Genomic DNA, 13,905 nt, shown 5'->3' on the forward strand with positions numbered 1-13,905 from the left:
ATATATTATGCAACAAGGGAATTATAGCCATTATTTTGTAATAACTTTAATGGAGTATAATTCATAAAAATACTGAATCACTATGCTATTTACCTGAAACTAATAAAATATTTAAATGAACTATACTTGAATTTCAAAAAAGAGGAAAATAAACTTAAATTTCAGTAAGCATCATAAAATTTTAGTGGAACACACCCACAAAAAGTAAATGAAGTAAATAAGTTACAAGGATATATTGTACAGCATATGAAATACAGCCAATATTTTATAATAATCTTAGAGTATATGTATAACAGTTTTGAATCACTATGTTGCACACTTGAAACTAATATTGTAAATCAACTATACCTCAATAAAAAGTAAAATAAAATAAATGAAGAAGCTGAACTTATTTAAAAAAAAAGACTGCAGCAAAAAAGAAAAAAGACAGATCTAATCAACAAATTCAGTAACTGAATCAATATATAAATCAGTAGCATTTCTATACACTAACAACAATTTATAAAAGAAAAAAAATAGTTTCATTTACAATAGCATCAAAACAATATAACACTTAGGAATAATTTTAACCAAGGAGATGAAAGACCTCTACACTAAAAACTATAAGACATGGATGAAAGGAAATGAAGATGACACAGATTAATGGGAAGACAGCCCATGTTCATAGATCAGAAGAATTAATATTGCTACAGTATCCAAACTACCCAAAGCTATCTATAGAGTTAATGTGATCCTTATGAAGATTCCAATGGTATTTTTCATAACAGAAAAAACAATCCCCGAATTCCCATAATTTTTAAAGGAACTTGACCGGAAAAGCAATCCTGAAAAAGAATAACAAAGCCTGAGGCATCACACTTTTGATTTCAAACTCTATTGTACAGCTATAGCCATCAAAATAGTATGGTACTACCATAAAAACAAGCACCAAAAGAACAGAAACCAAAGAATAGAATCTACAGCCTAGAAATAAACCCATACATATATCATCAACTAACATTTGACAAGGGAGCCTAGAATTTTCAATGGAGAAAAGGAAGCCTCTTCAATAAGTGGTGCTGGAGAAAATTGGATATTCACCGACAAAAGCATGAAACAAGACCCTGTCTTACACACACCAGTCACAAAAATTAACTTGAAATGGACTAAAGACTTAACTGTAAGAATTGAAACCATAAAATTCCTAATAGAAAACACAGGAAAAATCTTGTCAGCAACAGTGGCATTGCCAAACTCTCCCCTCCGGGAACTACAGCAAGAATCTCAGCATCAAGGGGTCATAGTCTGAACTACGTCTGTGAGCATCTGTGTTTTACATCAACTTATTCTGTGCATTTGTTAGCAAGGTGTGCTCTAAGATGGGCTTCCCAAGTGGCAAGAATTCACCTACCAGTGCAGGAGATTTAAGAGACACGGATTTGATTCCTGGGTTAGGAAGATCCCCTGGAGAGGAAATGGCAACCTGCTCCAGTATCCTTGCCTGGAGAATCCCGTGGACAGAGGGGCTTGGCGAGCTGCAGGCCATGGGGCCACAAAGAGTCGGACACGACTGAGCAACTATGCACGCACTCATGCGCTAAGGTAACTGCTTCTTCACTTTACACCATTGAAGCTCATGGAAGGTGTCCATGGAACACTCCTCTTTCGGAAAGCAGGGGAAACCTGTACCACTCAAGGGACCAGTAGCAATCAAAAAGGAATAAATTACTGATCCATGAAACGTCAATGAATCTCAAATGCATCACGCTAAGCAAAGGAAAAGAAACCAGACTCAAAAGGCTACAAACCCTATGTATCTATATATATGGCGCTCTGGAAAAGGTGAAAGTGTAAAGACAGAAAAGTGGATCTGTGGTTGCTGGGGGCGGGAGAACACTTGACTGGAAAGGGGCACTGGCAGAACTGGGGAGCCTGGAGCTGTTCCGTAGTTTGAATGTGGTGATGGTTACATGAGTAGATGTATTTATCCAAACTCCTAAAATTGTTTACCAAAAAGGGTTTTACCAGAAAATTTAGAAATCAACTTCTGTTGATGAAATGACACCACAGTAAGTCAAACAGAGGAAGACAAATATCGTAAGATATTGCTTATATGTAAAAAACGGTACAAATGAACCTATTTACAAAACAGAATTAGAGTCACTGATGTAGAAAACAAACTTACAGTTACCGGGGTTGTGGGGGAGAGGAGAGGAGGTGAGATAAATTGGAAGATTGGGATTAACAAATACACACTACTATATATAAAATAGATAACTAATAAGGAACTACTAAATAGCATAGGGAACTCTGCTCAATATTCTGTAATGACCTATATGGGAAAAAAACCTTAAAAGGAGTGAATATATGTACTTGTACAATGGCTTCACTTTGCTATACAGCAGAAACTATCAACATTGTGTATCAACTGTATGTCAATAAAATTTTTTAAAAAATCAGTGAAAAGACAAACCACAGACTAGAAGGTATTTGGCCACATACAACCAACAAAGGACAAATATCTAGAATATGAGGTTTTTTTCCAAACCAAGCAACAACTGGATAGTAAAATGGGTAAAATTTTTGACAAATACTCTCCCAAAGAGGGAAATACAAAGATCTGTTAAATGTGAAATGGTGCAAGCCTCATTAGTCTGCAAGAAAATGCAAAGTGAAATCCTGATGAGATATGGCTACACACCCACCAGAATGACAAAAATCAAAACATCTGATAGTGTCAACTGTTGGCAAGGATAATGATGACTGTGGGCATGTGAACAAGTTCAGCCACTCTGGACATCAGTTTGGCTTTGTCTAGAAGGAAGATCTATACCCCATATCAACCATCAACTCCATTTCTAAGTTCATAGCTCGGGGACTGACATGCAGGTCACCTGAGCACAAATGTTTATAGCAGCGTTTTCAATAATAACCCTACTGGAGATGACCTTGCATCCATCAGCATTAGCTTTGGAAGATGCCATACAGTTAGCCAATAGGGGCATGTAAAGATGCTCAACATCGCTAATTATTAGAGAAATGCAAATCAAAACTACAATGAGAGTCCATATCACACCAGTCAGAGTGGTCATCATTAAAAAAATCTACAAGTAACAAATGCTGGAGAGGGACAGAGAAGAGGGAAGCCTAAGACACTGTGAGTGGGAATGTAAGCTCGTGAAGCCATTATGGTAAACAGCATGGAGGTTCCTCAAAAAACTAAAAATAGAACTACCATATGATCCGGCAATCCCTCTCCTGGGCATATACCTGAACAAAACTCTAATTCAAAAAGTTACACACACCCCTGTGTTCACAGCAGCACTATTTACAATAGCCAAGACACAGAAACAACCTAGTTAACGTCCATCGACAGATGAGTGGATAAAGAAGATGGGGCACATATATATAAAGTGGATATTACTCAGTCATAAAAGAGAATGAAATAACGTCATTTGCAGCAACATAGATGGACCTAGAGATGATCATACTGCATGAAGTAAATCAGAGAAAGATAAACACCATAGGATATCACTTATCTATGGAATCTAAATTATGACACAAATGAACAGAAACAGACTCATAGACACAGAGAACAGATATGTGGTTGCCAAGGAAGCAGGGGAGGGACGGAGTGGGAATTTGGGATGAGAAGATGCAAACTGGTAAACTATTGCATATGGAAGGGATAAGCAAGTTCCTTGTACTTGTACAATGGCTTCACTTTGCTATACAGCAGAAACTATCAACACTGTATATCTACTGTATGTCAATAAAATTTGCTGTATAGCACAAGGAACTATATTCAGTATCCTGTGATAAACCATAGCGGAAAAAAAAATTTTTTAAGAATGTATACATATGTATAATTAAATCACTTTGCTGTATAGCAGAAATTAACACAACATTGTAAATCAACTATACTTCAACAAAACAAAAACAGCGCTTCGGGTGATTTCCAACAAGTGATGGGATATTATACAACTAAAATGAACAAATATTTGCAACACTGTTTAACCTTAGAAAAATAAAGTATAGCCATAAAAACTTTGAAAACTAGCCATAAAAAGTTCAGATAGTATGATTCCATGTATAAAAAATTCAAAAGTAGGCAACAATTCTGCATAAAAATTCAGAAGTGGCCGTACTTTTTTTTAGGAATGAGCACATAGATGCTAAACTACAAAGGAAGCAAGAGCTATAAAAAGCATGGAAGCTCTGCAGGGGGTGGGGTATTAGGGGCTCAGGTTGTTAAGAAGGTCTGCTGGGGGCTGCTAGGGGACTGACCACTGTCTAGTTCGTGACTTTGGCGGTGGTCACGTGAGTGTCGGCTTGATAGCTGTTGATTATGTTCTCTGTGTTTTATGCACATGATGACAAAGTCATTCCTTTGCTCAAACCCTTCCAGAGGCTCCCATCTCAGCCAGAATGAAAAGCCATTAAAGTGATCCACTCTTCCCATCCCCCACTCCTCTTGCTTACATGGATCCAGCCGCACTGGCCTCCAACCATGATCCTGCCTCAGGACCTTTGCACATGCTGCTCCTTCTGCCTGGGCCTCTCTCCCTCAGGCATTTTCATGGCTCTCTCTTCTTATCTCCTTCAGGTCTTTACTAACAATGTCTGCTTAGCGGTGACTTCCCTAGCCTACTCCCCACACTCAACACACACTGATTCCTTTCCTCTCCCTCTTGACACTTACTACAACTTAATAAACAATATACCTTGCCTTGTCTGGCAATGTATTATTTATTGTCTGACTTCCATCTGTAAATGTCACACCTACCAAAGAGGTTTTTGCCCCACTCTCCACCAAGGCGAAGTCCTCAACTCCTACAATAATGCTTGGCACAGAGCAGGTGTTCAGGAAAAGTTGTTATATTAATTGTCTCAAGGCAGACTGGGAAACTCTTCAACGTTCTGAAGAGATACGTGAAACCCTTCATTCATTCTCTTTCTAAACAAGGGATAGGTAGGGAGAAAGGTGGGAGAGGGGTGCAGGATGAGGGCAACATATGCATACTCGTGGCTGATTCTTGTCAATGCTATCACAATATTATGAAGTAATTATCCTCCAATTAAAATTAATTAAAAAATAAAGAACTTTTTTATATTAGGATGAAACTTACAAAACATAAATTAACCATTTTAAAGTGTGCAATCCAGTGGCATTTAGAACATTTGCAATGTTATGCAGCCACCACCTCTATATAATTATAGTACATTTTCATCAGCCCCAAAAGGAACCCTTGTCCCCATTTGGCAGCCCCTCCAATTCCCTCATTTCCCCTAGACCTTGGCACCACTCTTCTGCCATGGATTTGCCTATTCTGGGCATTTCATGTAAGTGGAATCATACAGTATGTGATCTTTTGGGTCTGGCTTCTTTGACTTGGCATGTTTCCCAGGTCCATCCATGCTGTAGCACATGTCAATGCTTCACTCCTTTTTTTTTTTGCCTGTATACTATTGCATTGCCTGGATGTCATCACATTTTATCCATTCTGTAGCTGACGGACATTGGAGGGCTTCTACCTTTTAGCTACTATGAATGATACCGCTGTGAGCATCTAGGTACAAGCATTTCTTTAAATACCCGTTTTTCAGTTCTCCTGGGAAGCCCTTCTTAATACTGATGTCATGAACCCACACCAGCTGTTTCATAAACATTTCTTAGGAGTGAGCATGATATGGTTCCAGAATGTGGGAGAGAGTCAGGTTTGGGCTCAAATTATAGCTCATTTTTAACGTGTTCTGTGAGTCTGGGCTTCCTCAAGTGTGCAGTGGAAATATGGAAACTGAAAGGATGAGGCTCCTGTATATAAACTGTCAGTACTATTTACTAGAGTCTTCATTCTGGGTTATAATTCGAAGGATCATAACCTAATAAAATATATATCTCCTGACCTCGTGGGTAACTAGTGATGTACCCTGGGCAAAAGTCCCTAACCTGAACTCAGAAGGGAAACTACAGCTATAATTCCTCATCTCGTGGCAGTTGGGAGATGAGAAATCTCTAAGAAATGCAGCAGGCCTGTGTATATAAGGGTCAGTGTGGCTTAGGCCCCATGGGCGGAGGTAATGGCCATTCAGCCCAGGAGTTCCCGCGGAACCGCCCAGGCTGTTATTTCACAGTCTGGACACCAGAGGGCGCCACGAGAACACATATTTTAGCAGAGCCAACCAGCGGGTGCTCCAAGTCAAGCTTGTTTCGATAGGGTGGGTGGGTGGGAGGGTGGATGGATGGGTGGGTGTGTCTGTGAGCGTGATTAATGGGAAAACAGCTGCTTCTGTTTCGAGCTGCGTCCCTCAAGAAATGACAGCTCTGAAGGTGACAATGCATCTGGGACTAGCTGGCAAAAAAATCGGCTCTCTTGACACAAACTCCCCTTGACTCAAGCACTACTAGTGGTCCTTCCCTCCCTCCCCGTCTCCTCCTTTCCTCCTTCTCCCTCCCTCCCTTTCTGCTGTCCTTCCTGATGTAGAGTTGCTGCCCTAATTTATCAGCTTTCTCTCAGTTCGAAGGGCTGGTATACACTTCTTTATTAAAGTGGGGTCCATCTGAAACGTGCCTCCAAACACCTGCGAGTTAATTTCGTGTTAAAACCCACATCAGGACTTCCCTGGTGGCCCAGTGGTTGAGAATCCACCTGCCAATGCAAGGGACGCGGGTTTGATTTCTGGTTCGGGAAGATCCCACCTGCCAGGGCGTCACAACCACTGAGCCAGCGCTCTGGAGTCCCCACTCCACAACAAGAGAAGCCACCACAATGAGAAGCCCGCACACCATAACGAAGAGTAGCCCCCGCTCGCAGCAGCTAGAGAGGGCTGGTGCGCAACAATGAACACCCAGCACAGCCAAAAAAAATTAATTAAAAAAAATCTACATCAAAACCAACTTGCTGCATCGACTTGCACTCAGACAGTGGAGATGCTCCAAGAAGGAGACAGGGGGAGCTTTGGGGGTCCCTCAGGACAAGTCATCCGGTGCTCATTTGCAGGATGGGAGTGACTTTGTCTAGAAATACGTGCCCGGCAGCCTGCTCTGGTCCCTCAAGTTGGCAGCAGTGGGCACCAAGCTTCCCTCACCAGCATGGTGACAGAGGGTCAGCCCCTGGTCTCAGAATCTACACCTGATCCTGCTTCTAACATCTTGAGATTCTAGATGGTGCCATGCAGGCCTGTCCAGCGGACCCTGTGTGATCTCATGGGTCACTGAGAGTTCCTGACCACGTGCTTTTTCAACTGTTGCTGCTTCTCTGATCCTTCCCCTGACAGCTGTTCCCAAATTCTGCCCACCATCACCCCTGCATCATAGAGCAGGTCAAAGCCACAAAGCCTTTATCCTTTCTCCCCATCTCTGTGCCCTGCTCCCTGAACCCTGGGAAGGAGAGTGGTGGGGGAAGTGTGGGCAGAATTACTTTGCACAGGTTATGCGAAGGATGAATCTTGGACTTCCCTGGTAGTCCAGTGGCTAAGACTCTGCATTCCCAATGCAGGGGGTCTGGGGTTCTATCCCTGGTCAGGGAACTAGACCCCACAGGCTGCAACTAAGAGTTCGAATGCTGCAACTAAGGCTCAGCCAAATTAAAAAAAAAATTTTTTTTAAAGAAAGAATCTTAAGAAACCCTTTGAGGCCAAGGGTTTCAAGCTAGGTCTCAAAAGTAGAGTGGTATCTCAACCAATAAATCCAGAAAAGAATCTAGGTCCCTTTCAGAAATGTCCACACACAAGCGGCCTGGAGCCAACAGTTGCATTAGAACTCGACACTGGATGGGGCTAATGGTTTTATTCTATGGAGATTACTTTATTCTGTAGGGATTAATTCTCTGATTCTAGATTATGACTAGTAGGTTACAGGGTCCATATTTCTGTATTTTCTGGATAATACAATGGGGGCTCAGAGAGGGAAGGGAATGGCTTTGTTGCATCATTGAAAGCTGGTGCATCTGGGTGGGGACCCCTATTTCCGGGGATGGAGTCAGAAGTGCTGCAGCTCCCAGCCTTCCCCTGACCTCCTGGCACCTGGTCCAGGTGAGCTGGGTGACCTGTGCTGACCGTGGGGGGAGTATGGAGACAAGGCTGGACTCTCGGGGGACTGTTCCCAGAAGCACAATATTGATTCTGATGCTTCTGCGAAAGAAAGCTTGGCGATGAATTGCAGGAAGAAAGGCTCTTAACAGGATGCACGCTTTTGTGCATTCATATCCTGTCTGGTGAATCTCTAAGAAGGGAATAAAGTATATAACATTCCTTACGTGAATTTTCTTCCATTTTCCACTCACAGAACATCTTGTGACACTGTATTTATGTGGCCCACATTACAAGAAATGCTGACTGAGAGTTGTTTAGCAGAGGATAGGTGCTTAGACATACAACCAAACAGAACAAGAACCTGCTTCACAGCTCAAGACACCTTGGATGGATATTATGCATCTATTTCTACCTTCAGAAAAACCACAACATATTTCTCAGAAACCCAACATCTAATTCGAACTGTGGTATTGGAGAAGACTCTTGAGAGTCCCTTGGACTGCAAGGAGATCAAACCAGTCCATCCTAAAGGAAATCAACCCTGAATATTAATTGGAAGGACTGATGCTGAGGCTGAAGCTCCAATACTTTGGCCCCCTGATGTGAAGAGCTGACTCACTGAAAAAGACCCTGATGCTGGGAAAGATAGGAGGCAGGAGGAGAAGGGGACGACAGAGGACGAGATGGCATCACTGACTCAACGGACATGAGTTTGAGCAAGCTCCAGGAGATGGTGAAGGACAGGAAAGCCTGGAGTGCTGCAGTCCATGGAGTTGCAAAGAGTGAGACATGACTGAGCGACTGAACAACAAAGTAAATATACAACCAAATATGCATAAATACCCATTTTTTTTTTGTTCAGTGAATTGTATGTTATAATTATCCCCTCCGCCCCCCGGCCAAAATAAGAATTTCTGTCTTGGTTTTGGCTGATGGCATCCAACAACAGCTGGCAAGGACTACCACATTTCAAAGTGAGTTGCTGCCACCTTTTATGGGGTGAATTGTGCCCCCCTAAATGTATATGTGGAAATCCCTCATAATGTGACTTCATTTGGAGAGCCTTCTTTCCCTTACTGAAGTATGACTGTATGATTGATTTACAGTGTTATATTAGTTTCAGGTGGACAACATAGTGATTCAACAATCAAATACATTATGAAATGATCGACACCGTAAGTCTAATTACCATCTGTCTCCACACAGAGTTATTACAATGCTTTTGACTATATTGTGTGAGCTGTGTATTACATCCCTGTCACATTCATTTTATAATGGGAAGTTTGTATCTAGTAATCCCTTTCACCTACTGGCCTTAAATGACACGTTAGACTAGATGAATCTAACTGATATTTACAGAACATTCCATCTGAAAGCAGCAGAATACACATTCTTCTCAAGGGCACTTGGAACATTCTCCGGGAGCGATCACATGCTGGGCCCCAAAGCGAGCCCAAACGTGAGAAAACTGAAATCACATCAAGCAGCTTTCCCAATCACATGCTACAAGATTAAAAAAACAAAATCACAAGAAAAAAAAAAACTAAAAACAAAAACACACAGAGGTTAAATAATATGTTACTAAACAACTAATGGATCACTGAAGAAATCAAAGAGCAAATAAAAATACCTAGAGACAAACGACAATGAAAACACAACAACCCAATATCTATGGGTCACAGCAAATCAGTTCTAAGAGGGATGTTTATAGCTCTACACTCTTACCTCAGGAAGCAAGAAAAATCTCAAACTAACCTTACGCCTAAAGTAACTGGAGAAAGAACAAAGCCCAAAGTTAGCAGAAGGAAAGAAATCGTAAAGATCAGAACAGAAATAAATGCAACAGAGATGAAGAAAACAATAGAAAAGATCAATGAAACTAAAAGCTGGTTCTTTGAAAAGGTAAACAAAATTGATAAACCTTTAGCCAGATTCATCAAGAAAAGAGGGAGAGGGCTGAAATCACTAAAATTAGAAATAAAAAAAGAAAAGTCACAACTGACAGAAATACGAAGGATCATAAGCAACTACTATAAACAACTATATTCCTCCAAAACACACAATGGACAAATTCTCAGAAAGGCACCACTTTCTAAGACTGAGCCAGGAAGAAATAGAAGATATGAACAGACCAATCACAAGTATTGAAATAGTATTGAAATTGAAACTGTAATTTAAAATTTTCCAATAAGCAAAAGTCCATGACCAGGTGGTTTCACAGATGAATTCAAACATTTAGAGAAGAGCTAACACCTGTCCTTCTGAAACTCTTCCAAAATACTGCAGATGAAGGAACATTCCCAAGTTTATCCTATGAGGCCACCATCACTCTGATACCAAAACCAGACAAACGTACCACAAAAAAGATACTTATAGGCCAATGTAACTTGTCAACACATGCAAAAACCATCAACAAAACACAGGCAAACTGAATCCAACAACACATTAAAAGCATCACACATCATGATCAACCAGGAGTTAACCCAGGGATGCAAGGATACTTCAACATACACAAATCAATCAATCAAGGTGACACCTACATTATAAGGAACTGAAGAATAGAAACCATATGATTATTTCAGTGGATACAGAAAAATCTTTTGAAAAAAATTCAATACCCATTTATGAAAAAAACTCTCCAGAAAGTGGTCAGAGAGGGAACCTACCTCAACATGATAAAGGCCATACAGGACAAACCCACAGCTAACATCATTCTCAGTAGTAAAAAGCTGAAAGCATTTCCTCTAAGATCAGGAAGCAGAAAAGGATGTTCACCCTCACCACTTTATTCAACGTAGTTTTAGAAGTCCTAGCCATGGCAATCAGAGAAGAAAAAGACGTAAAAGGAATTCAGATTGGAAAAAAAGAAGTAAAACTGTCACTGCTTGCAGATGACATGATGCTATACATAGAAAATCCTACAGATCACACCAGAAAACTACTAGAGCTCATCTATGAATCTGGTCAAGTAGCAGGATACATGGATTAATCTCCAAAATATAAAAACAGTTCATGCAGCTCAACATAAAAGAAAAAAATCCCAATAAAAAAATTGGTGGGAGATCTAAATAGACATTTCTCCAAAGAAGATAAATATGTACGTGTATATATGTGTGTGTGGGTGTGTGTGTGCATGTATATGTATGGCCAAAAAGCACATGAAAAGATGCTCAACATTACTAATTAGTAGAAAAATGCAAATCAAAGCTACAGTGAGGTACCACTTCACACCAATCATGATGGCCATCATTAAAAAAATCTACAAACAAATACTGCCGAGGGTGCAGAGAAAGGCAACCCTCCTACACGGTTGGTGGGAATGTAAACTGGTGCAGCCACGTCGGAGAACAGTATGGAGTTTCCTCAAAAAACTAAAAATAGAACGACCATATGACCCTGCAGTCCCACTCCTGGGCACATCTCCTGAGAATACCATAATTCAAAAAGACATATGTATCCCAATGTTCACTGTAGCACTATTTACAACAGCCAAGACATGAAGCAACCTAAATGTCCATGGGCAGAGGAATGGATAAAAATGCGGTACATACACCATGGAAAATCACTCAACCATAAAAATGAAATAATGCCATTTGCAGCAAAATGGATGCAACTAGAGATGATCATACTAAGTGAAGTACGTCAAAGACAAATGTCATATGATGTCACTTATATGTGGCATCTAAGAAAAAAATGATATAAATGAACTTAATTACAAAACAGAAACTGATTCAGACTTCAAAAAAGAACGTATGGTTACCAAAGGGGCAACATGGAGGGGAAGGATGAGTTAGGAGTTTGGGATCAATGTATCTCCTACCTTGCAGGCAGATTCTTTACTGTCTGACCCACCAGGGAAGCCTAACACATACACACTACAATATATAAAAAAAGACAATTCTCAATAGATAACTGACGAGAATCTCCTGTGTAGCACAGAGAACTCTACTCAGTACTCTGTGGTGGCCCTAAATGGGAAGGAAATCCAAAACAAGAGGGGATAAGTGTACATGAATAGCTGATTCACTCTGCCATGCAGCAGAAATTAACGCAACATTGTAAAGCAACTATATGCCAATAAAAATTACTAAAAAATAAAAAATAGATCATCAACAAGGATGTACTATATAGCACAGGGAACTCTACTCAATATTCTGTAATAACCTATATGGGGAAAGAACCTGAAAAAGAATGAATATATGAAAAAAAAAAAAAAGAATGGATCTATGTATAACTGAATCACTTAGTTGGATACTTGAAACACAACATTGTAAATCAACTATAGTTCAATATAAAATAAAAAATAGGGACTTCCCTGGAGGTCCAGTGACTAAGATTCCGTGCTCCCAATACAGGGACCTGGGTTTGATCCCTGGTCAGGGAACTGGATCTCAGACGCCACAACTAAGACCAGGTACAGCCAAAATAAATACATAAATATATTTTTTTTAAAAAGCCAAGGGATACTGATTTTAACAAATAAGTTAAATAAAAACAAATACATCTTTGGTTTCTTTCCTGTATTTCCTAACTCTTTCCTGAAGTTCCCACTGTATCCTTCTGTTTGTCTCCTGAGTTTGGTGAGCATTTTTACAGCCATTATTCAGAACGCTTTATCAATCAGGTGAAGTCACCTGAATTTCCATTTCACCCATGTGTGACACTGGGGTCCTCTTGGGGAGACGGCTGGAGCTGATCAAGCAGCTGGAAACAAGAAGATGCTGCCTTTTGAGAAAGTCATTGAGGAGGTGTTATCAGACTTCCTTTTGGCCCCCGCAGTGAGATAGAGGCTTACTCGTTCTTCCCTCAAGCCCAGCTGGGGAGGGGGGACAGTTCAAGGTCACCATGTGAAGAACTGATGTGTCCTTGGAGGGCACCCAGTGTACTGGTGTCTGATTTTTTTCACTATATGGTTCAACTTTATCGGTTTTGTAGTTGCTTGATTATAAGTACTAGAGCAATGGGCTTCCCAGGTGGCTCAGTGGTAAAGAATCTGGCTGCCAATGCAGGAGATGCAAGAGATGTGGGTTGGATCCCCGGGTCAGGAAGACCTCCTGGAGGAGGAAATGGCAACTCACTCCAGTATTCTTGCCTGGAGAATCCCCACGGACAGTGGAGCCTGGCGGGCTACAGTCCGTGGCGTCTCACAGAGTCAAACGTGACTGAGCGTGCACACACTAGAGCAATATTATTCAGGCTTGTTGTTGCTGAGATGGAACTTACCTATTAAAATTCATCCTTGTATAGTGTGTGGTTCAGGGGCTTTAATATATTCACAAAGGTGTGCAACCATCACCATTATTTTAATCCAAAACATTTTCATCGTCCCAAGTAGAAACCCCACAGCCCTTCCCTTCTTCCCTTACAGGCTCTGGTCTACTTTTCTTCTCCAAGGATTTGTCTATTCTGGATATTTCATATAAATGTAATCATATGATATTCGCCCTTTTGATCTGGCTTATTTCATTTAACACGTTACCGAGATTGATTTGTGTTGTAGCATGTATTAATACTTCATTCCTTTCATGGCCAAATAACATTCCATTGTATGGATATGTTTTGTTGATCCATTCATCCACTGACGGATATTTGGGGTTTTCCCACCTGTTGGTAATTGTTGCTAGCCCTACAACAACAGGGCTATCGTATGAATATTTGCGTACAAATGTTTGAGTCTCTATTTTTCATTCTTTGGGGTATATACCTAAAAGTGGGACTGATGTGCCATATAGTAATTCTAAGTTTCACTTTTTGAAGTGAAGTCGCTCAGTCGTGTCCGACTCTTTGCGACCCCATGGACTGTAGCCCACCAGGCTCCTCCGTCCATGGGATTTTCCAGGCAAGAAGACTGGAGTGGGTTGCCATTTCCACTTCCCAAACCGTCAATTTGTT

The 13,905-nt window shown here is 40.7% G+C and overlaps 1 long non-coding RNA gene across 1 annotated transcript in view; it reads right to left on the minus strand.

Annotated features, from left to right (window-relative positions):
• Positions 1-13,905, minus strand: part of LOC145532596 (uncharacterized) — a 51,668-nt gene that overhangs the window by 22,343 nt on the left and 15,420 nt on the right. The window lies entirely within an intron of this gene.

The sequence above is a fragment of the Giraffa tippelskirchi genome, chromosome 13 (assembly GCF_054371585.1).
Source record: "Giraffa tippelskirchi isolate mGirTip1 chromosome 13, T2T-mGirTip1v1.2.pri, whole genome shotgun sequence".
In the NCBI taxonomy this organism is placed as follows: Eukaryota; Metazoa; Chordata; class Mammalia; order Artiodactyla; family Giraffidae; genus Giraffa; species Giraffa tippelskirchi.